Source organism: Pongo abelii, chromosome 1, assembly GCF_028885655.2.
Source record: "Pongo abelii isolate AG06213 chromosome 1, NHGRI_mPonAbe1-v2.0_pri, whole genome shotgun sequence".
NCBI lineage: Eukaryota > Metazoa > Chordata > Mammalia > Primates > Hominidae > Pongo > Pongo abelii.
The window spans coordinates 85731324-85754227 of record NC_071985.2 but is presented as its reverse complement, the minus strand read 5'-3'; the positions used below and the strand labels follow the sequence as shown (position 1 = coordinate 85754227).

The 22904-nt window shown below is 40.1% G+C and overlaps 1 long non-coding RNA gene across 1 annotated transcript in view; it reads left to right on the top strand.

Annotated features, from left to right (window-relative positions):
* The first annotated feature begins 12121 nt into the window (after positions 1-12121).
* Positions 12122-22904, top strand: part of LOC134761964 (uncharacterized) — a 66422-nt gene continuing 55639 nt past the window's right edge. The window contains exon 1 of the long non-coding RNA XR_010141278.1: positions 12122-12188. This is a non-coding gene — a long non-coding RNA (uncharacterized LOC134761964). The remainder of the gene's footprint in view (positions 12189-22904) is intronic.

The following is a 22904-nucleotide window of genomic DNA, read 5'->3' as shown; positions in this document are numbered from 1 at the left end:
AAGATGGAAACAACCAAAATGTCCATCAACTGATGAATGAATAAACACATGTGGTTGTCCATATAATGGGATATTCTTCAGCCATAAAAAAGAATGAAGTACATCCTGCAACACAGATGACCTTGATAATGTTCTGCTCTGTGAAAGAAGTCAGGCACAAAAGACCACACATTATATGATTCCACTCATATCAAATATTCAGATTAGGCAAATACCCAAATACAGAGAGTATATTAGCAGTTGCTTATGGTTGTGGAGATGGAGGCACAGAGGAAGGAATAAGTGGTGATAGCTAGAATTGCACGGTTTCTTTTTGAGATGATGAAAATCAGCAGCCTAGTCTTTGTGATGGTGGGTCTTGGAGCCACCAGTGTTGTCATTTTCTCCTTCCCCCTCTATTCTCAATTCCTCATCTTTAACCGTCACCTCTGCAGGTCTTGGCTTATCTAAGGATGTGACTCAAAACTTTATTCCTCAGGAGTCTGAGCCGTTGGTAATCATATCCTTCCCCAGCCAGCATACAGTTTGTGTCTACTTAGAACTACAAATGAGAATCGCGGGAATCAAATTACAAAGGCAAATCGAGAAGCACACCAGTGGATCACTGTGTTTCATACCAAAAGTTCTCCTCCTTCCTCCTGTTACTCAAGGTCAATTATTCCTTCAAAGATGGTGATGCTTGTTGCCTGCTGGTTCATGACACAAACAATTCAAAATGCCTAGGGTGCAGTCATATTTTATAGTTTAATAGGACTTCTTACTGTGCTCCCAAGAAAGACTGAATCTGCTTTGGAAGTGAGAGTTAAGTGGTTCGGGACAAATTATACTGGGTCAAAAGACTTAATGGTCTCTGCTACTCAATGTGTGGGTACAAGCAAAAAATAAACAACTATCATAGCCACACTCAGAAGTGGCTTTTGAAGTTTGAGTGTTTGGAGGCAGCAATACCTACATTGGCCTTGTTAAGTTGGAGTGCATATAGCGGAGCCCATACCTAGTCTCCATCTCTGCCACCGTGTGCCTGCCCACTGTTTATTTGCCTATCCAGTCAGTCCCAAGATGGCCAATGATGAAGGCTGACTAATGTCTACTGGCTGAGTCATTGTAATCATTTGGTGATTTAGTGTCTCTTCTGTGATGGATGTTTTCACGGTGTTAACATGTGGGACAAAAAAGCTTCACACTTTATGCTCACTCACATTTGTGCATCATGTCATCTTCCCCAGGCCTTCTTGTCTTTGAGTTCCTAGTCGTTTCCATTTCAAGTCTCTGCCCAGTGGTCCATTGACCACCACCCAGGATTCTATATGTATATATTCTCACCTTAATTCACTTTTTCTTACGAATAAAGTGAATGACCAGGTGCTACATTAGAAATCCCATCCATTGGGAAAATTTCTCTCTCCATGTCTTTCAAAGCCACCCCTGAAAGTGGCTATAAGGTCGTTACTGTTGTTGGTGTGTACCCACACACTGAGCTGGCCTATTTGTAAACTAACATTAGCTTTTTCCTTCTCTTTCAGCTGGTTGTATGGGGCACTATATACAGCCGTAAGTGCAAGTCGGGGGAGGCATATTGGTATAAACATGGTAGTGGTATGGGCGTCTGGACTACTTGTTTATGTAAGTTTGGTCCTGCTTAGGCTCAATACTCAGTGCACCGATTCTACTTTGTGACAAACTACTGCTAGATATATCTGACTTAATGATTTCATCTCAAAATGAACAATTCTAGACATATTGTCACTTGATGCTCCATGGTCAAGTTTTCTATCTCTACCAAGGCCCACTGACACACCAGGAACTGTTTTTCAAAAGATGCAAAATTATCCAATGCAAATGGCACTGTTTTGCTCCAGAACCCCAGGACAATGATTTCTTCCACTAGGGCTTGCTATAAGTTTTATACCTCCAACAACATAGCATCTGTCACTGCTTCCTACATGATCCTTACACTGGATCTGTTGAAGAGCCCTTTCCTAATCCAAACCCCACCCTAATCTGTCAGAGACATAGAATCTTCTATATCACAAGATATATGGGCCAGAACAGTATTTATGTGTATGGAATATGTTGCCTCTATAATCCAGAATGTCCTACAAGGTGCTATACTTCCTACTTTAAGATAAAGATGTGGCCAGGCGCGGTGGCTCATGCCTGTAATCCCAGCACTTTGGGAGGCTGAGGCGGGCACCTGTAGTCCGAGCTACTCAGGGGGCTGAGGCAGGAGAATCTCTTGAACCCAGGAGGCAGAGGTTACAGTGAGCTGAGATCACACCACAGCACTCCAGCATGGGTGACAGAGCGAGACTTCATCTATAAACTTTGCCAAAGTGGCAGACCTTTGAATCTTCATAGGATTTATCTCCCATAGTCTGGAATGCTTGTGTCTAAGCAATTCCTCCAATGTACCAAGTACCTCTTGTTTATCCTGTCCAAACAGCATGATATAATTGATAGAATGAGTCAATGTTACATTCTGTGGGATGTCCAGACACTCCAGATCTCTCTGGGCTACAACAAAGGGCAAGAGAGTTAACATAGTCTTGGGGTAAAACTGTAAATGATTTTTCTTGTTCATTCCACATGACTGCACACTGTTTCTGATCCTCTTTTCTGATTGGAATAGAAAAGAAAGCATTCATTAAATCAATAGCCTCCTACCATGCACTGAGGCCTTTATTAATCTTCTCTACCAAAGATACCACACTTGATATAGCAGCTATTATTAGGGCTACTACTCTGTTGAACTTGTGGTGATCTACAGTGATTTTCCAGGATGCATCCAATTTCTTCAGGGGCCAGACTAACAAATAAAATGGAGATATAACAGAACCCATCACTTTCACATTCATCCTTTAGATATTTAATGCAACACAAACCTCTACCAACCCCCTACCACCAATGGAAATGATATTACTTTTTTACTCTTTTGGCTTGGGAGAATAGGAGAGAAGCAGTGTCTGAACCTTCTACTTAGTCTTTCCCACATGATAGCTCTTGCCCCACAGGTCAAGAACCCACTTGGAGAATTACACCAATCACTAAGTATGTCAATTCCAATCACAAACTCAGGGACTGTGAGGATGACCTCTAGGAGGATCTGTGGACATTGTAGGCCTGCTGTAAGAAGGACTTTTTTTAGGACTCCATTTATGACCTGGCTACCATAAGCCTACACTCTAATAGAAGGTCATGATTATACTTTGGGTTCCTGGATACCAATGTCAACACAAATCCTATATTTAATAGTCCTTGAAATGTCTCGTATTTCTCTTTCCCCAGTGTACAGTCATCTGAGTAAATGGCCACAGGTCCCTTTGGGGAAAGGCAGAGGCAATTAGTACAGCATATTTTTGTTGTGGCATTACAGAGCCCTTTACCCTAGGGACAAAGCCATCACTTCTTTCAGTGGGTCCTAGATCTGAAAATTCACTTTGACCCAGAAACTGAAAAAGGGATCATGCCTTTTTATTGGGGTATCCACTCTCATCTTCCTGCTCCTCCATTCTTGCTTTCTTCTCATTGTAGATGTTGTTCAGTAGTAAACTTACTGGCTTCCCATCTGTTTTGCCCCAAGGTATGGTATGCTCTGTTAGCCATCTTCACAACTCCCTGCAGATTAAGACTCTTCGCCTCTTCAACCTTACCAGTCATTGTAGTGCTTGTAGCCTCTGATTTTCTAGCAGTTTAGTACCTCCACGTTACCTCTATTACTATGGCACCTATGGCATCTCCATGGTTATTAATGAGTCTAGGTGCATGTCCATCTTCCCTAATATCATCTCTGGTCACCACTGAACTTCTTAGTGATTTTGGTGCCATTCTCACCAGCTCAGTTCTGATGACATTGGAGAATGGTATGGCACTCTCATGGAACATAATCCTCTGGTGGGTTTCCTAGCCTCATATAATACATCCATTCTGGTATCCCTACTTTCCTCAGCCTCTTCTTTCTTCCTTTACTGTCCACTAGGGCAACTCAGGCATTTCCACTTTGCTTTGTATGTCTCATTGCTCTCTCCAGGCTTATAAAGAGCCACTTCAGCAGCAAGTTTGCCCCAAGTGTTAAATCCCATGTCCTGTGAGAGTGCCCCAAGTCAATAAATTCTTGTTTATCCAATCTTATATTCTATCTCCTTTAATCAAAACCCCTCAAAATTCAATTTCAAGATACTCCCCCAGCTCCTGCCAGTGCATGTTGACTAATTCTCACAGCTCCTTTGGGTTGCAATCTTGTTCCTCACTTATTAGGCCCAGCTAGGTCATGCTGGCAGTTAACCCTAGTTATTGGCATGGCAGCCAAAAGAGGAGATGTAGTTAGCTCCTAAGGGGGCCACCTATTGCCTTGTAGTAGAGCAGCCTCTGCAGTAGCTTCTCACATGGTGAAAGTGTTACCTCTTACTGAAGAGGATTGGGCCACCTCTGTGATAGCCAAAATCCTCAGAGATAATCCACCAAGATGTCCTCATCCCATGCCTTAGTGTCCTGGGCTTTTCCAACCAAGGCCCTGACTTCAACAAAACAGACCTACTTTGGCTAAGCCTTGAAATAAATACTTCTGGAGCTCTGTGACCTGAACTATCAGATCCTGAGCTCAATCCTCCTACTGTGTGAGATAAGGACCTCTTCATAAGCTAAGCATAGACTTTAACAGCCCACACTTTCTCCTTATCCTTTTTCAAGGTATCAGTACAATTTAGTAACAACCAGCCAGATCCACTGTCCTTGTATGCATTGCGCACTGTAGCTTTCAAATGAGTACCTCTCTCTCTACTGGGACTTTTTCTTAGAAAACACAGGTGAAATGTGTGGCAATAGGACTGCCACCTTGTTCTGAGACTATCCATTTCCCATTCAGGATGGGAGCCTTCTTGCCAGATGAGTGGACCTGTCTTTAATCCCTTCTTACTGCTTATTCTCTAGAGCACTCCCAGCACCACTTTCATCAGTTAGGAATCTCCAAGAAGCAGATGCCAAATTGAAATGTGACACGTCAAATATTTACTGGGGAAATGCCTATGAAGAGTAAAGGGGGAGGGGGGCACACATACATGATGAAGAACTGTCACCTTTGAGCGGAGAGAGAAGGAAGAATTGGGTAAGAAGAACCTCAGATGGTAGAGAAGTTCTCAGACGATCATGATAGGAAATCACCAACCAAAGTTGTTTACTAGAGGAATCCTGTGTTAGGAAGTAATGGCCTGGTTCCAATATCACTGCCTTGCTCAGGCATTGGCTGGGAAGCATGGGTGCAGAGGGAATATCCTAGTGGATCCAAAAAGCAGCAACTGGAGTAAATCAATCAACTATAATTCTCTCTTTAAAGAGCGATCTGAGTAGGGCATTTTCAAGGCTGCCACAAGACTATAGCTTTTTTCCTTGTAAATCCACTGCAGTTCCATTAAAATGCCCATAGAACTGCTACCAATTGTTTTTATTTGAAAGATTATTTTATAAAACATTACACTGTTGTCAGTTATATACCAAACTCATGCTCACACGACATTTAAAAAGTCAGTACTGGATTTATATAAAAGAATAAAATGACAGAGTTCATCCAAATGCCTCTGAGCATTTTGTCAAAGCTCTGGGCTATTTAGCCAAGCTAGAGGGAGCATTGTGCTGAGTTCAGCTGCCAAGACCATATAGACAGTGAGCCCTGCATGATAACTTCAGACAGCTATCTCACCAGCACAGACCCTTAGTCACGAGAAAAAAATAACAAGCAGTTATTCAACACAAACTTATTCCTGTAGTCACAAAGCCTGTTAGTGCCATACCAGGAGAGGAAATTGGGTCTACTAATGGCCAACATCGGCAGTCGTCTGCATAGTTCTGCTTCTAAAATTTAAATCAAGATATAGCGATCCTATATCCATGCTCCTTTTCTCCCAGTGAGAGACTCCACTGATTTCCTTAATAGCAATCAACAGGCAACCGTACCAAGATGCCTTATTTTACATTTACCCTGCCTCATCTGAAAATTAATATCTACTCCATCACTATCCTACATCTTAAGTTCACAAAGTATTGGCCTGTATACAGCAGGCACTCTTCATTCTCACAGAAGGAACAATCATCCCTAATTCCATGATGATATCAGGCAGCCATGATATGTCATCATGTGTTAATGACCTCATTAGATTAAAACCTGTTCTAGGAAGCTTAATTTAAAGTAACTTGTGATTGTCTTCCAAGTCCTTACTATGAAGAACCCTCAAAGGGAATGGCCAGAGTCAGTTTGCCCGATGGAAGAGTGAGCAGAAGACGACAACTCCCACCCTTGCCAAACACCTGTGAGGTGACAGACACCATAAAGAGTCCATGTTTAAAATGGGTTATTAAGGTAATATGCCAACATGTTCTCCCTAACTCTTTGGCTTCCAAGAGGTAAAAATCCTACTTGATTAACCTTTAACTTAAAAAAGAAGAGCCCATGGACATAGCTGGTTTCGGACATAGTTGATTTATGATCTTCAGTAACCTCTCCCCTCCCTCTTTCTCTCTCCCTCTCTCACTCTCTCTCTCCCCCTCCCATCCTTCCTCTGCATTGGTTTGATTTTGAGGCTCATTCTTTCTGCATGGTGGCAAAGAAGACCTATATGGTATTCATCATTGGTACTCATCATTTCAGAGAAGAAAGAATGTCTCTCTTCCAAGAGCTTCAGCACAATCTCAGGAAGGCATCAGATAGGCTGGCTCATGCCTGAACCTAAACCCATCACAGTGGCCAGAGAGATGATGTACTTAGTACTTGGGAAGCCTGACCTGGGTCACATTCCCATCCCTGTTGAAGGGGGATTGAAATAGAAGATGGAGTCAACCCTGGCTGAACCGCATAGACTAAAAATGAATGAGGGATAGTTCATCAAAAAGAAATAAGCAAAAGAAAGAAAATGTTCCCCAATACTAGTAGATTTATTAAAATTCAACCTTCTATTTATCTCTGAAGTTATCATCATGGGAGAGGCAGAGATGTTCTCGTCTCTCAAAGAATTACAATCCAATTGGGGAAGCATAGTTAATACTTCACATAAAACAGCCCTTTAGATAACCATGGAACTCAGTAAATTATAGGTAGTCAAATGTATGATTTTAGGTTTAGTGAAGGCTGGAGGGCTCAGAGAAGCCTTGCAAAGGAGATCTAGGTTTGGATTGATAATCCCTACACTTAAAGCCTAAGAGATATGAAGATGTGCACACAGGAAGCAGATAATACATTTATTCAAACAGTACTTTTGGAAGGGGAAGAATTGTGGAGCTGTTAAGAACATGGGCTTTTCCATCCTAAAAACCTAATTTTATTCCAATATCTTCCAAATTACTTCATTTTTGAGCTTAAATAAAATTTTCAGCAGCAACACTAATAAAAATAGTTAACATTTGTTAAGTGCCTTCTATGTTCCTGGAACTGCTTTCTACACTTCACACATATTTACTCAGAATATTTATAACAACCCTAAGTGGTAGAGATTCATATTACCTGCATTTTACAAGTAAGGAAACTGCTTAAATAATTTGCCAAATGTCCTGGAGCTGGTAACAGATGAGGTTGGGATTTAAACCCAGGGAAGCTGACTAGCGACTCTCCCTCTTAATCATGCTGCCATTTAGCTGTTCTGAGTCTCATTTACATATGCAAAATAGAAACAACAATTCTGTACTTAACCCATAGAAATTGTAAAAATTAAATAATTCCTGTAACACATGGTAAAAGTATTCTATAAATGGCAATAATTACTATTTGTGAAGAAACTATAATGACCTTTTGTGTGATGAAAAAAAGCAATGAATGTTGCTGAAAAAGGTCTGGTTATATGTTATAGATCTTCACATTACTAGCTGTTTAAGCTTGAGCAATTTATTTAACTTCTCTGAGCCTCTTTCTCCGTCATCTGTAGAGTTGAAATTATAAGATCTATCTGAAAAAGTCATTTGCTTTTCTATGGAGCATTACCTAAAAAAAAAATCTAAGGACTTTGTAAACTTTCAAATATAATACACATTTGAGATATTAGTACGGCTATGCAAGGGATGTTGATATACTTGCTTTTGCTCATGTCTGGCACCATTCAAACTGTATAAGAAAGAGTGATTTGTTTAGGACACCTGATCACATTCCTGCTCTATTACTCATGAACTGCATGCCCTTGGATGCCTCCTTATCTAGACCATTTGTACAATGGCCAGAGCTAAAATTATACAGCTTTTACATTGCTTCCTTCCACCTGGGTGGGTACCTCCTACTTCCATAGACTTAAAAATGCCTCCTCCTTTGAGTAAACACATTTATGAATAGTTAATGCAGGCTGCGGCAGGATTTGGAGGGACTAATTAGAAGGCTAGGGCAATGCTTAGCTTTAGAACCCAGAAGCAGGGGGAAAGCATCCATGTTTCACTCTTTTCTATCTTCAGACAGCATTGTGTGACATGAGAAAGAAACCACTATTTTATCTGGGATGGTGGTAAAGGTGGTAGTGTCATTCATTTGGGTACTGGCCCCATGCAATATTTGGGATGCTTTTTTTTTTTTTGAGACAGGGTCTTGCTGTGTCACTCAAGTTGGTCTTGAACTCCTAGCCTCAAGTGATCTTCCTTCCTCGGCCTCCCAAAGTGCTGGGATTCCAGGCATGAACCACCACGGCCAGTCCTCTAAATTCTTTTTTAAGCATTTATTGCTCATTTGAAATTCAAATGTAACTGGATGACCTGTATTTTTATTTTTTAAATTTGACAGTCCTAGTACACACACAGAGAAGTTGTAATGACAGCTTGTCGAGAAAAGGAGTCTTCACTCCTATAGCCACATTCTGCATAAAGTAAACAAAAGCAATTCCTTGCTTATAGAGCAAAAGCTTTGCACCTATATTACCATCACACTGACCCAAATCACTGGACCAGGGATTGGTGCCTGTGTCACAAGCAGTCACTTATACGTTGTTCAGTGTTTATGATGTGATCTACAAACAGAAGCTTAGTCCCTGGAACAGCAGAGTGTCAAGAGTCAGAAGCAGCAACGACCTGTCTTTGACGGGACCATATTAGGGATACTCTTGGATCTTAGAGCTATTTATTTTGTAATAGATGAACAACATTTCCATTTTGGAAATTTACCTGTGGTGGTCCAGAGACAATTTTTTGTGTTTATTTATTTATCTGTGTATTCTTATAATAAGCTGCTTTCAACAAAGGTTACCTGAGTGTATCTCTATTTCTTGAAACCTGAAAGAGCATTACACCCATCTCAATTCTGCAAGAGAAAAGTAGTGGTGCTGGTGGGCTAGTAATGGTAGTGGTGGTGGTATTCATAGTAATTAGCAGTGGTAATAGTAGTGCTGATGGTGATGGTGGTGATGCTGATAGTGGTGACAGAAGTAGTTATGGTGATCATGGCGGTGGTGGTAGTAAAGCTGGTGATGACAGTGGTGACGGTGGTGGTGGTGATGGTGATAGTGCTGGTAGTAGTGATGGTGATGGTGGTGATGATGGTGGTGATGACAGTGGGCAGAGGGATGGCGGTAGTGGTCGTAGTGATGTTCATAGTACTGTTCAGAGGTAGTGGTAATAAGTGGCACCTATGTGGGCACTGGACCCTGCTAGTTGATGAACACACAAGGCCAGGTGAGGGAAGGACTTCCTCAGTGCAGTATTATGCTGGCAGTATGAGGGACTCTTTCTCCCTGGTTTTACTCTGTGTTTTTATGCCCATTTCCAGTAGAAGAATCATCTGAAGGAAAAGAGGATCAATGAACCAAATGTGTATCATGAATCATATACTTCCTTGTCTGGAGTTAGAAAGAATAGAGAGAAAATATACTTCACTGAAGCATGAAAGGAAAAACATCTATGTCCAGAAACAACACAATATGCTCATTATATTATTTCTAACTTTGGAAGTTAAATTTCTAATGACCAAATAGGACCATATTCTCTTTATTGGCAACGCCATTGCTAACATACCCAGAGATACAAACATACGTATGAAATCCACATAAATACAATATATCTTATACCCATTATATCAAGATTTGGCTAAAGTCATTCACAGCTCATGAAAACTTATTTGCAGGGTCCTTTGTATACAGGGAACTTCCAGGTTTATTTGGAATCCAGGATTGTCCTTGTGTGGTGACTTTATCCTTGCCTCTCAGTCTTCTCTGAATTGAGGTAGAACCAATTAAATTCCTCCCAAGAGCTGATTTCCAACAGATATTGGGACAGGTAGGACAATGCTCTGCCTGGATTTGACACCAAAGAAATGTCATCCATGTGTCAGCTGCAACCTGGTGGCAGGGAAGATCATGGCCTCTAGCATGGCATCAGCATTTCTCTTAATGACCTCACGTGTTCTGTGGAGAACAGGATGACAGCCCAGAGCCCTGTGGAACTGAGGGCCTGAAGGGCAAAAGAGCCGTTACTCTTGTCAGGAAGGAATGACTTCAGCCATGTTAGGCCTGAGGCCGTATCGTTATCTGCCTTAGTTTGCTATATCTGGCTCACTTAACTGCCTCTGCAATGCACACTTTTATTCCATTTACCCTTCGCAGAGAAATATAGATGGCTGCAATCCATACAAACATCGGGAAGGTTGTAATTGCTCTGAGTTCCCTAGCCAGCATGACTGTGGATGGTAAAGAGGGAAGAGAAATTAAGAAAAAATTTACACTCACACCCCAAAACTGGCAGTTCTCAACCATAATGTCACAGAACTCAGGTAAACCTGACTGATTATGAAGTTTCCTGAAAGTAGTCTGTTACTAAAAATAAAGCATGGCCATTTGCCGATCATTTACTTAAAAAAATAATAAAGAGGATGCAAAGGTAGCCCAATAATCTTACTCTCACCCACTTTCATTCTGATATGCAATCTTCAGATGGAAAGAATCAGAGTTAAGAAAGGAAACTCAGGGTAAAATACACATAAGCTGGGTCTATTCTTACCTGCAAAGCCGTTATAATAAACACATGGGAATGTGTGCACTGGCCACATTCTCAGGGAAAAAAAAAGTGAGATTGGATGCCCCCATTTATTTAGGGATGCAGTCCACAGCTTACACATGAATCATCTCACAAAAGTGTATTTGTAACTCAGATATTTGGACTTTGGAAGCTAATTTTCCATAGGTCAATGGCATCCATGGTGGCTAATTTCTGACTCCAGTTAAATAGAACCCAAGTTTTGAAGTGATAAACTATTGAAATTTCTTCTCCTCTGAGGACAAAAATGAGGTATTGAGGAGAAAGAGGGATGGAAGAGGGATAGAATGTTTCCAACTCCCAAATCTACACATGGTTCTGATGTCAAACTCACCAAGGAGCTACTGGTTACATACATAATGGGGTAAAGAATATTATCCTCTAGAAATGTTCCATGAGAATTATTCACAAGAAAAGTAGGACAACAGAAAATAAGCATTTCTTTGTCAAGCAAAGGAGGACCACAAAGCATGGCACTAACAAAGAACAGTGAGATCTGGTCGGGCACAGTGGCTCATGCCTGTAATCCCAGCACTTTGGGAGGCCGAGGCAGGCAGATCACCTGAGGTCAGGAGTTTGAGACCAGCCTGGCCAACATGGTTAAACCCCACCTCTACTAAAAATATAAAAGTCAGCCAGGTGTGGTGGCACATGCCTGTAATCCCAGCTACTTGAGAGGCTGAGGCAGGAGAATCACTTGAACCCGGGAGGCAGAGGTTGCAGTGAGCCAAGATCACATCACTACACTCCAGCCTGGGTGAAAGAGCAAGACTCTGCCTCAAAAAAACAAAAACAAACAAAAAAAAAAACAAAAAACAGTGTGATCTGTCAGTGGGCAGCAGGGGATAGAAATCTGAGGAGCCACTTCCCGTGAATTAGAGGAACAACACAGGACAGTATCACAGGAGAAAGTAGGTGGGAGAGCAGGGTAGTGGGAGAGAAGTTAGAATGACAAAAAATAGCAAGAGGGATTGATATGGTTTGGCTGTGTCACCACCCAAATCTCATCTTGAATTCCCACATGTTATGGGAGGGACCCACTGGGAGGTAACTGAATCATGGGGTAAGTATTTCCCATGCTGATCTCATGATAGTGAGAGGAATTCCCCTGCACAAGCTCTGTTTGCCTGCTGCCATTCATGTAAGATGTAACTTGCTCTTCCTTGCTTTCCACTGTGATTGCGAGGCCTCCCCAGCCACGTGGAACTGTAAGTTCAATCAAACCTCTTTCTTTTGTAAATTGCCCACTCTCGGGTGTATCTTTATCAGCAATGTGAAAATGAACTAATACAGGGATTTTCAATGACTGTCATGAGTATGGAGCTTTTGAGAGAAAAAATAATATCTAGAGAGGTTTTCTGGGATACTTCCTGTTTGATACATTTTTTTCTGGGATACTTCCTGTTTGGTACATTGAATAAAATCTTGGGTTAACCACTGTAAAGAAAATGATGAGTAAAAATTGATGTTATTCTTCAAAGCTCCTGGAGTTGGAGTTGTGCCTTCATGTCATGTGAAACAACTGTGCAAAGGCTGGGCCATACTGTCCCCAGTTCACAATGAGATCATATAAAGATTGATTCATGCCCCTACTTTTTACAAGATATAAAATATCTTTTACTTGAACAAGTGAAACCTCTTCCAAGAGCGCTTTATTTCTGGACACTGGCAATTTTACAGGTTTCATTTTATAAAACTTGACAAGAATTGGAGCTAATTATTAAGCAAAAGTGAATGTAATATTTTCAAAATCTCAGTATGCATGAAGGAGCATTGTAAGTTCCACAAAGTTGAAGACACTTTAACTACATTTTTTTTGTATTTGCATAGCAGTTTAAGCTTTCAATGCATTTTTACCTACTTTGTCATTTGGGGGTTGCAATAACCAGGGATGTAAATAAGGTCAATATTACAAGATAAGAAAACTAAAACTTATGGAAGTTATATAGCTTGCCAATATTCACCATGGTAATAAACTAGAGAACTGGGCTAGAACCCATTACTCTTGACTTCATATATAGTGAAGTCCCTTCCCATATAGGTGACAGGGGAGAAAAAACCGCTCAGACTAAGACAAATAGAACCCAGAACTTCAAGGAAATGGACAGCTTTGTAGATCATTGGAATTAGTTCAGATGTAGGATACCATTTTTCTATGACTCTATCACATGTGAACAATGGAAAGGTCCTAAACCTGTGTTGGCCGCCCCTAAAATCAACTCCTTTTCATTACAATGACCATGAGAAAATAATTCTACTCAGTGTCACTTATCTGTGAATAGTCATAATCTGTTGTTAATCTTAGATCCTTTGGACCATTTTGCCACATTTGACCTTAGTCTTTTCCCAGGACCTCTGTGTGAATTAAAAATGCTCTTTAAAATGAGTGAACCAATAAAGTAAAATTTCTACTGATTTAGCCAGAAGCAATGATTGAGACTTTAATGGGCAACTAATGTCACAGTAATCATAAATAAACCTCTTAGGCATATGTTTTATTTATCCTCAGATATGTCTGCGGCCTTCTAGAACTGAGCTCAAAACAATCTTTTGCTCAGTTAATAAACAGACTTACCAGAAATCCGGGCTTTACTCAGACAAATCACTCAAAACTCTTGTGAGTCTTAGCCTCCTCGTATATAAATAAGGTAAATGGCACCAAACTTGAAAATTTGCTGATAGTTAACTGAGCTCATGTATGTAAAATTGCCTAGCATAGCAAGAAGAAAATAGTTGATACTAAATATAATGTTAAATAGCTAATATTAAGCCTCTTTTTCTGGGAAAATTGAAGGTTGATTTCAAAATTCTAGCCAATTTCCTCTGCCTATCACTCTATTCTAGCTCCGTTATAATTGGATTCAATACTTCCTGCCCCTAATCTGTTTTGCCTTATCAGTGAACCCTTTTAAACAGCTCCTGCAACCCTCCCTTGAGATGGTCTGAGTACAGTCATGTGCCACATAATGATGTTTCAGTCAACAATGCATTTATGACGGTGGTCCCATAAGATTATAACTGAACAGAAAAAATGCTATCACCTAGTGAAATCACAGTGGTCCTAACACTGTAGTGTAATGCATTACTTAGGAGTTTGTGGCAATGCTGGTGTAAACAAAACTACTGTGCTGCCAGTGCTGTAAATGTATAAATGTATAAATCGTACACACAATTGTGCACAGTTCATAATACCTGATAACAATAATAAACATGTTACTGGAGTTATTTCACAACTGTATGAAACATATACTACAAGGTGTATATAATCCCTTTGACTTTTATTGACCTAAATAAAATATACTTCAATAAAAAAAAAAGTTACTGGTTTACGTATTTACTATACAATACTTCTTGTTGTTATTTTAGAGTGTGCTCCTTCTACTTATAAAAAAGTTAACTAATTAACTGTAAAACAGCCTCAGGCATGTCCTTCAGGAGGTATTCCAGAAGAAGGCATTATTATCATAGGAGAGGACAGCCCCATATATGTTATGGCCCCTGAAGGTCTTCCAGTAGAACAAGTTGTGGAGGTGGAAGACACTGATATTGATGATTCTGACCCTGTGGGGACCTAGGCTAATGTGTGTGTTTGTGTCTTAGTTTTGAACAAAAAACTTTATAAAGTAAAAAATAAAAATAAAAAAATTTTAAAAATAGAAAAAACTTATAGAATAAGGATATAAAGAAAGAAAATATTTTTATAGAAAAATTTTTGTACATTGTATTTATGTTTTAAGCTAAGTGATATTACAAAAGCCAAAAGTTTTTAAAATTAAAAAAATTACAAAGTAAAAAAGTTACAGTAAACTCAGCGTAATTTATTAGTGAAGAAAGAAAAATTTTTATATAAATTTAGTGTTGCCTAAGCATACAGTGTAAATAAAGTCTACAGTAGTGTGCAGTAATATCCTAGGCCTTCACACTCACTCACCACTGACTCACCCAGAGCAACTTCCAGTCCTGCAGGCTCCATTTATGGTAACTGCCCTCTGCAAGTGTACCATTTTTATCTTTTATACCATATTTTTACTGTACCTTTTCTGTGTTTAGATAGGTTTAGATACACAAATACTTATCACTGTGTTACAATTGCCTACAGTATTCAGTACAGTTACATGATGTACAGGTTTATAGCCTAGGAGTAACAGGCTACACCATATAGCTTAGGTGTGGTAGGCTACACCATCTAGGTTAGTGTAAGTACATTCTATGACGTTGGCACAATGACACCTGTCTCAGAACATATCCTCATCATTAAGTAATGCATGACTGTATTCATAGATGCTATCCTTTCATTGTCCAAACAAAGTCTATGACAGACTATTCTCTGTCACTAACTTTTTGTAAATGAATGCTCTTCCCAGCATGTGTGCCATGGCAGGTTAGATGCATTAACCTTGCAGATCTGATGATCTACCCAATGAAAGCATGCTATATGTTCCAGTGGGTCAGACTCAGTAGATGTCAAACTGATGGAGGTAACTATGAAGGGGAAAATTCAGACAAGATCATTGATTTTTTTTTAACTATGTTCAAGATTCTAGCCTCAAGATAAATTCTGAGAACCACGAAAATTAAGAAATCTTGAAAATCTATTTAATTTACTTCCCCCAACCAGTCTCCCAAGCCTTTACATACCCACACTGAATCCTCCCAGGTAGAGATGGCAACTAGGCCATTTCAATGTAAAATACATTCCTGAAATCTTAAATCCAAGTCTTATGAGGGTAATGGGCCTTTGGAGATTGACTTCAATTTCACACCTAACACAGGAACTTTCCAGAACATGCAACACCCTTAAATCATCTCACTCCATCATGTCCCTCTTTTTTTTTTTTTTTTTTTTTGACACAAGGTCTCACTCTGTCACCCAGACTGGACTGCAGTGGTGTAATCACCGCTCACAGCAGCCTCAAACTCCTGGGCTCAAGCAATCTTCCCACCTGAGCCTCCAGAGTAGCTAGGACTACAGGTGTGCACCACTATGCCCAAATAATTTTTGTATTTTTTATAGAGATGGAGTTTTGCCATGTTGCCCAGGCTGCTCTTGAATTCCTGGCCTCAAGCGGTCTTCCCACCTCAGCCTCCGAAACAGCTGGGATTATAGGCATGAGCCACCATACCCAGACCCTCAATCATTTGTTTGACATACTATGCCCGCACACCAAAGGTGAGAGACGGAAGAATAGGATTAAAAATGGAAAGCCATGGGAGGTCACAAGCATCTCATAGGGCTGCAAAATCCTAAGATATTATGCTCTTTTATGTAAGTGGAACTTCAGAATAGAGTACTTATGAGGTGATTTTTATGAACTCTTCATTGATGTCTCCCTGAAGTTTTCAACCCAGGGTTTGAGGGAGAAAATAAAATGGATAAGATACTGTGGTGGATACTGTGATGTGCCTCTCAGATCCTCCTCAGGAAGAAGGCTGACTGCCCCAGGCTTAAGGAGAGATGCCTGCTTATGACGCATAGCTGAGCCCCTCTTTGGGAGTTGTCCTTGGCCAAAATTATTCCCCTCCAGATCACCTGAGGTCAGAAGTTCGAGACCAGCCTGGCCAAACAACATGGTGAAACCCCATCTCTACCAAAAATATAACAATTAGCCAGGTGTGGTGGTGCATGCCTGTAATCCCAACTACTCAGGAGGCTGAGGCGGGAGAATCATTTGAACCCAGGGGACAGAGGTTGCAGTGAGCCAAGATCGCACCATTGCACTCCAGCCTGGGTGACAGAGCAAAACTGTCTCAAAAAAAAAAAAAAAAAAAAAGTTATGCCCCTCCCTGGAAAGAGCACATATCTAATGTCTGTTTAGTGTGGTCGTACATAGGCCCAGCCTCCTTACCTTGATTTAGGACCACTCTGAAAAGTTATTCCAGTGCATACTCCCTCTGAGATAGGCTGGGGTCTCATGGTAGTTCAGCTTCTCTGTTTGCCTTCTTTCTTCCTCACTCTCTTACAGATATTGAACTTGACAGCACTTCCCAATAAGTCTGCTGCATGCAAATCTCCATCTCAGAGTCTGCTTCCTAAGGAACCTGACCTAAGACAGAGGCAGAGACAGAGACTCATTTCCCTCAACTTGAATACTCTCCAAATGAACCCCACACCATTTTCTACTTAGGGAAAGAGTGGCAGACATGGATAAGAAGTGCTTCAATAATGAATATTCCCTGTGGCCCTAAAGGTTTGCGGAAAACAGATTGGGTTCCATTCTGCTTATTCTATCAGGACTATCACCTTGTTGAATAAGTTGAGAATTTCACTAACTAATTAGATTTTTTTTTCCTTTCCACCAAAATTCAAAACATCAAGCTTTCTTAGTTGTAAGAGTTTAGCAAGTTGGAATAGTTCCTAAAGATATGTAGGCTATCCTATGTAATTTGCCTGTATTGTTGGATTAATTACCCTCCTTTCTCATATTGTATACTTACCATTCTTCTCATTAGGTCATGCCTGCTTAATAAATAGGGATTTATTATAGAGCAGCAATATTGCATACTGGTTAAAAATTTGACTTCTGGAATTATCCTGGCCAAGTTCAAGTCTTGGACCTACAACCTAGTTGCTGTGTGACCTTGGGCACTTCCTTTATCCCAGCCTTAGTATCTTGCTGTCTAAAATGTGACTTGTAATCAATCACATTTTTGTTAGGATTAGCTGAGATAACATATGTGAAGCACTCAAAATATCACCACCTACAAGTAAGGTCCCAATAAATGTTAACCAATTATTGTAATTGATAGCTTCTGCTTATCTATAGAACTATCCTGCTTTACAGTGCTGCCCCAGGGTAAACTGGCTAGCTTTCTTTAATAACTACTCCATCTTTTCTCAGTTATACAAAATTAGTCCTTCTGATACTCATTTATACAGTTACTTTTTTTCTCCTAGATTTAATACTCTGCCCCTGTCTCTACTGAATTTTATTCATTTGCTGGGGATATTCTTTCAATCCACTAACTATTTTTACTGGAACAATAAGTCAGCAACCCATCTCACAGAAACTGGACTGCACTGTGAACTTTTTCATCAAGCAATATTCCAAGGGTTGGACAACTTTTTCCGGAAAGGGCCTGATAGTAAATATTTTAGACTCTACAGGACTTACAGTCTCTGTCAAAATTATTCAACTCCACCATTATAGTGCAAAAGTAGCCATAGACAATATGTAAACAAATGTCCACGGCAGTGTTCCAATAAAACTTTATCTACAAAAATAAGTGAGGGATGAATTTGGCCATCAGCAAGTATAGTTTGCTATACAGGGAGTATAGTCCGCTGATCCCTCCTATTTTATTTTTCTGTGAAATTAATGCTTATTAAATTTACATTGATAGACAATGATCAACTTAATCTTAAAGTTTACTCTTTGCCCACCTCATAATTGTTTGGCCTAAATTTTGTTTTACAATTTATTGACAAGGAGTCTCTGAAGGATGAGTTAAAAAGCCTTGCAGAAGTTATGCTAGGTTGTGTCTAGTATGCCTACTTAAACAGGCTTATAAACATTAATAAAGAAACACAAAACCACTTCCATCTAGCTTTATGTGCCATTCCATGTAAAGAAGCTTGTGTTCTAACTCTACTTGGAGCTCCTTTTTAAATATGCTTTTCCGATAACGTCTCCTGTACAAAACTTTCATAAGCTTCTGAAATACTGAGCCATTATCTTGTTCATCTCTCTCTCCCAGTTCCTTGTACACTTTATGGTGTTTATTAAATATTTGGTGACGAAAATGAATGAGTGAACATTGTTCCATAGAGAATAAGGTTCACACAAATTATTACTCAGTACATTGTCCTCTTCCAGTAACACTGTAATTTTTTTTCTTTTTCTTTTTCTTTTTTGTTTTTTTGTTTTTTTGAGATGGAGTCTCACTCTGTTGCCCAGGCTGGAGTGCAGTGCACGATCCCAGCTCACTGCCACCTCCACCTCCTGGGTTCAAGCAATTCTCCTGCCTCAGCCTCCCAAGCAGCCAGGATTACAGGTGCCTGTTACCACACCCCACTAATTTTTGTATTTATAGTAGATACAGGGTTTCACCATGTTGGCCAGGCTGGTCTTGAACTCTTAACCTCAAGTGATCCACCTGCCTTAGCCTCCCAAAGTGCTGGGATTACAGGCATGAGCCACTGCACCCAGCCAGTTCTTTTTCTTTAATCAAGAATGTTTAATGGTACTGAATCTACCAAAACAGTCCTATAATGTCCATATAAACTGTTCCATTAAAACAATGATCTTCTTCCAGAAAAATACATTAATATTCAGTATAAACACTGGCTGGAGTCTTAGGAAATCTAGCTTAGTCTTGGATATGTAATTTGGCTACATGACTTTGGTTAAGCTTTTCCATGCTCTAGGATTTAGTTTCCTCATATTGTAAAATAAATTAATTATTCTAAATATCCCCTAGAATGCCTCCTGTATGTTTAGCAAAACTGCCTACAAAGACCAAGCATTCCTCTCAGATTCAATGATCTCTGCCAGTCACCTGTCTTTACCTAGAATCCTGGAAGAACATGACACTGGAGCCTGAACTCTTCCTCCCTCTTGCAGAGTTCTAGAACCTCTTCTCATCCTGGAATTTTCACTTTGGCAGGAAATACCTTCAGGTGACTTCAATATAAACAGCACAGATACAGAAGTCAGGGGCTCGGAATTCTTGTGTAACTGCTCTATGATTGTAGGGACTTGCTCTAGGAAGGAAATGTCTTCCAGACAAGGGTCCTGGGCAGCGAAGGTGCTCTTTACGTCCCTTTGGTGGCGCTCCCTGCAACCACTGGGCCACACCTGCCGGGACCAAGTATAATCTCTACAGAGTTAAAGTAGGAAACTCTGTCAGCTCCTTGGGAGTCGTGGGACACATGAGAAGAGAGTTATAACAGAATAGCAGAGAAGTTAAAGGAAAAAAAAAAGGAAAAAGGAAACACAGAAAGTACTAACTGGGGAATACAAAAGACTTAATGGAGCAATGATTTAAAACTATGTGCCTTTTTAAGGAAGGCAGATTGAAATTCCACAGAGCTTCAATTTTCCTCTAAATGCTTGTGATTTCAGAGACTCCCTGGGGTACATGCTCCCTCTGGAGAACTCTCAGCAGGATGGAAGTTCTGCCCCACCTGCCACAAAAAAAAAAAAAAAAAAAAAAAGAAGAAGAAAAAAAGATGATTTTTGCATTGGGACAGAGTCGGAAATTACCACACGATTATGAAGAAAAATGAAGCCACTCTTTTAAAAGAGGGCCCTTAGCCAGAGAACAATGAACAATCTTGATGAGAGCATTCTAAGCTTTCTATGTTCCAGAAGTTTCTCCTTCCACGGCAGTTGCCAAGGCAACAAAGTAAGAACCAAAGGACAAATGGCATCAGCCTCACTGGGTGTCTCCACCTTTACCTGCCAACTGCAGGTACAAACAGTGCCTTCTCTTGTCTAGCAACACTGTCCCAGAGCTGCTCTCAGATGCACAGACAGCAGGATGCAGAGAGAGACACAGACATCCTATCGTTTTCTACGTATGGGGCTGCTTCCCAGACATATAAAGAATTTGGAACCCCCTAAGAGTTTCTCAAGTATAGCAACCTTTAAATATATCTGCTATTTTTAACCATTCTGGCAATTTGGGATTAGGCATAATGCGAAGCCCTATGTTTTGAAAAACAACCAGCTAAGGAAGTTCAGAAAATATAGACAGGTTGTGTTGTTGTTGTTTGTTTCCAAAACAGACCTATGGCCCTAAATGTATTTCTTATTCATAATTTTGGAAGATAAGGTGAACATTCAGATTCAAATGGCTCAAGAGCTCCATCACATAAAGAAATCAGAGAGCCTCACGGATATTAGACTGTCGACAAGGAAAAAATCCCAATGCAGCTACACTTGAGTGGAGAGATAGGCTCTTCCTAGCCAGAGTAAAGTGGAACTGAATGTTTTTCCTAGATACGTGTGATCAGAGCCACAAGATGCACCTATTTGTAATCTTTCTAAGTGGAAAAAAGACTAGGAAAACTTACAACGAATTCTATTTTAAAAGCAGCTGATCTGCTTTTTATTCATCTATCTGTTCTGGATATATAAACTGGAAATGCCATTAAAATGTAAATTAAGTATTTATACCAGTTTCCATGATAAAGGCCTCTCGGGAGCATTCATAGACATGCCAACAGACTGACTTCCTCCATCTCCTGACCCGCCATCCTCACACCTTGTGTTTCACTATTTAAAAACACTGTATAGGTTGAGCAACTCTCATCTGAAAACCCAAAATGCTCCAAAATCTGAAACTTTGTGAGTGCAACATGACGCCACAAGTGGAAAATTCCACATCTGACCTCATGATGGGTTGTAGTCAAAACAGAGTCAAAACTTGGTCATATGTACAAAATAGTTAAAATTAAGGTGTTTATGAAACGTAAATTAATTTTGTGTTTGGACTTAAGGGTCTCATCTTCAAGATATCTCATTGTGTATATACAAACATTTCAAAATCCAAAAAAGTTCAAAATTCAAAATACTTCTGGTCCGGAGCATTTCAGATAAGGTATACAACCTGTATTAGTCAGGGTTCTCCAGAGAGATAAAACCAATAAGATCCATAAGATAAATAGATAGATAGATAGATAGACAGATAGATAGATAGATAATTTTTATTTTATTTTATTTTTTGAGACAAAGTCTCTCTCTGTTGCCTAGGCTGGAGTGCACTGGCATGATCTCAGCTCACTGCAGCCTCCATCTCCCAGGTTCAAATGATTCTCCTTACTCAGCCTCCCAAGTAGCTGGGACTACAGGCACGCATCACCATGCTCAGCTTATTTTTGTATTTTAGTAGAGATGGGGTTTCACCATGTTGGCCAGGTTGGTCTCGAACTCCTGACCTCAGATGATCCACCTGCCTCAGCCTCCCAAAGTGCTGGGATTACAGGTGTGAGCCATTGGGCCCTGCCAGATAGATAAACAGAAATAAAAGGAGATTTACTAGGAGAATTGGCTGACATGATTATGGAGGCTGACAGGCCATGACAGCTAGAGACCCAGGGATGTTGGGAGTGTGTCTCAATCCAAGTCCAAAAGTATCAGAGTCAGGGAAGCTGATGATGTAATTCTTAGTCTGAGGACAAAAGGGACTGAGTATTTAGGGGAACCAGGGATGCAGGTCTCAGAGTCCAAAAGTCAGAGAACCTGGAGTTCTGATATCCAAGTACAGGAGAAGAAGGTTGTCCCAGCACGAAGAGGGAGAAAGAATTAATTCACTGTCCCTCTGTCTTTTTGTTCTATCTGATCCCCTAGTTGATTGAATGGTACCCACTCACATTGAGAGCAGATCTTTTCCATTTAGTCCAACAACTCACATGCCAATTTACTCCAGAAACACTCTTAGAGACACACCCAGAAATAATGCTTTACCAGCTATATAGGTATCCCTTAATCTAGTCAAGTTGACATCCAAAATTCACCATCGCAAACACCAATTACATTTGGCACAGTATTGAGTTATTTCTTTACTTATCTCCTCACTAGTCTGTAAGTTCCCAAAGGGAGAGACAACATCTAAATCATCTTTGTGGCCATCCTTCACATGGTTTCTAGCATGTTATTCACTTATTCATTCTACAAACATTTATTCAGTACACATGAGCCAGGTGTTGTACCAGATACTGAAGATGCAATGATAAATAAGATAAACAAAGTCTCTGCTTCAGGAGACTTAAATAACTAAACAAATAAACTAATAGCTTATGATAAACATTGGGATGGAAATAAACATAGTATTTTGTTAATAATAATAGCTAACATTTATTGAATGATCCATGAACCACCAAATGTTTTAAGAAGTTTGTATCAACTCATTTAATCCTCACTGTACTAGTCAGGGTTCTCTAGAGGGACAGAAGTAATAGGATATACATATATAAAGGGGAG